Raw genomic sequence first — 3,024 nt, 5'->3', positions numbered from 1 at the left:
AATCTTTTATTTATTTATTTTGCCCACAATGCACTGGGCCCTATAGAGAATAGAACAAGAGAGACACAGTTCTCAAAATCAAGTAGCTAGTCTTGTTTATGTTTCCTCCATCAGCACTTTCAAAGCATTGGTAGAGACAGAGTGACCACTTTTTAAAGTTCATTTATCAGAGATCAGAAATAACTTACTGTATCTCAGCCTAGTTTGGAGAGATAAGAAAAGTATTTTGAGTGACCACAAAAACACATACACACAAATATACAAAACCCACATATTGAACATATAGAAGTTAATATTATGTATGGTATATACATATATTTTTTAAGGCAAAATATATGGTATAAGTCCACAAATGCTTATTTGAGGCCCTGTGGGAACAGATGTGTTTTGGAATTCAGGATTTTGGGGGTTTTAGGAAGGCAATATGGTGCATAAACATAACACTCTAAGCAGGGTTCAGGTCGGCATTCCATAATCAAACATTAATGACTTTGCAGTGAAATATACGATTATTCATATTAAGTGGATAAAAAAATGGTTATAAATAGCCTCACACCAGTCCAGGTCAGGTTTGGCTGCTGAATGAGTTCACGTCAGGTCACATTTACTCTCAAATGTGTTATGGAAAAACTCTATCTTCGGAGCTTTCTGGATCTGGGAATTGCGAATGAGAAACTCTGGACCTGTATGTAGAATGTTCCTTTTTACAGTGTCATCTACTATTTAGGGAAGGCAATGAAACATATTGAAACCTACCAAATATGTTTAATCAATCAATTTACAAGTAAATATTATTTAATAAATACTGGTAAAATGGGAAATAAACAGTTATTTAAACAGTGGCAATTGCAGAAAGATTTTGAAAAAACTGAGCTGCATGCTGTTAGCAGACATTAAAAATGGCCAAAAGCATGATAGTAATTGGTGGGCAATTTTTTGGAAACAATCAACAAGGGACAATATCTAAACAATCATCTAAGAAAATATACTTCATTAATACATGTCTGATTTCAGAGAACCTCAGGATTAAAATAGACCTTTAAAATCACTGTTGTCCGAGCAAACAATCTTATCTTTGACTCAGCAACCATTTAAGATTATAAGAGAAAAAAGAAAAGAAAAAAAAAAAGGAAGATTATGGTCTTTATTCCAGAAAGATGCACATATATGAAAATTGTCACAATCATTTTTAAATGGTCTGCTGACCTCTAGGCAAGAGCTCCTGCCTTAGATGCTTACCAAATTTGAAAAGACAGCTTTCTTTTATTATTTCACAGCAATCTTAGTACCCTGGAGAGCTTCTGTATTTTAAGTGGCCTCATAAATTGACTGGCTTCTGTGACATTCATCTCAACTTCTGATTCTCTATGCAATATTTATACGCTAAATATTTTTAAACTTGTTGTGACCTTTTGTCTTTATCTTAAAGGTTAAAGAGAGGAAACATAATGGCATTTTTTGGCTTATCTTTTTGTGTTTTTATATCCCATATTATACATAACCTAGAGGTGGGGGGAGGAGGAGAAGAAAAAGAAATCTTCTGAGGAAAAAAATATAAAATTTCCCACTAGTAAATGTATCAAGCATCAATTTTCAATTTGACATAAACTGGGAAAGGATATGATGAAGTAAATTTTCTAAGTGTTGCGTTGTCACTGGAGAAAAGATTTATATTAGTCTCTGGCATCAAAATCATGATTTAGATTTGTCAGTATTGGACACATCATTTCTTTGCTTGGGCATTTTTAGGAGTCTGAAAAGGGAAGTTTCTAGATGTGTTGCAGTATATGAACACTTTCTTCTGTGCACTTATCTGAACAGTTCATGAAGAGTGTCCTTCTCTATCTAAGTAGCTCAAAGAGGCTCACCAACATCACCAGCACCTCAGCACACCCACCAAAGGAGTGCATGTCCTCCACCGTCACACTGAAAAGATTGACTTTTGTTTGCATGAGAAGCTAAGAGAGCAGTGGTTTCCAATAGGCATGGGAGGTGCAGCCTATGTGTGTGTGTGTGTGTGGTGTATGTGTGTGTGCAAGGAAAGACCAGGTGACCAACTCCAGGTGGCACAAAGTCGTGGATTGACTGCCCTTCCTGCACATTTGTTATTAGCCCAGGGCCTGGGGAAAGTGATGGAGAGCCCTCCTTAGGTCAAGTGAGCAAGGGATATGGTTTCCCTTCACATTGTTATCCTTGAGGACCACTTCTCTTCTCCTACTAGGAGAAAAACTCTCAATCACAGTGATTCATGTATTTGGCTTCCTCATTGTCAAAAATATACCGCGAACATTACAAAACACAAAATCTGATAGGACCTTGAAAATATTATGCTAAGAGAAAAATAAAAAACAGACATAAAAGCTACATATTACATGATTTCATTTATATGAAATATCCAGAATAAGTAAATCCATAAGGACAGAATATAGACTATTGATTGCCAAGGTCTGGGAGGAGGTGGGGAATGGGGATGCTTAATGAATATGGGGTTTCCTTTTGGGGTGAATGATATTCTGGAACTGGAGAGTGATGATGATTGCACAACTTCTTTGAATGTACTGAATGCCACTGAACTGCATGCTTTAGAATGGTTAAAATAGTGAATTTTATGTTATATGTCTTTTACCATGATAAAAAAAATTCTGATAGGATTCTTTTCTTTTGTTACATAACATGTTTATTTTTCAGCTACAGTTGACATACAACCTTACATTACTTCCAGGTGTACAACATGGTGATTAGACATTTATATAACTTACAAAGTGATGACTTGATAAATCTAGTACTCATCTGACACCACAGTCATTACAGTATTACTGACTGCATTCCCTGTGCTATATTTTACATCCCTGTGACTATTTTGTAACCACTAATTTGCACATGTTAATCCCTTTCCATTTTTCACTTATCTCCCGAGATCCCCTGATGGGGTTCTTTTCTACTAGGTTTGCAATTGATTTAGATAGACAAAAACTTACAAAACAAAAGTTGGGGAAATATTCCAGCAAAAGAGGAAGAAAAGGG

This window comes from Pteropus medius, unplaced genomic scaffold (assembly GCF_902729225.1).
Source record: "Pteropus medius unplaced genomic scaffold, Ma_sr-lr_union100, whole genome shotgun sequence".
In the NCBI taxonomy this organism is placed as follows: Eukaryota; Metazoa; Chordata; class Mammalia; order Chiroptera; family Pteropodidae; genus Pteropus; species Pteropus medius.
The sequence above is the reverse complement of the archived record's forward strand: the minus strand, read 5'-3'. Positions refer to the sequence as shown.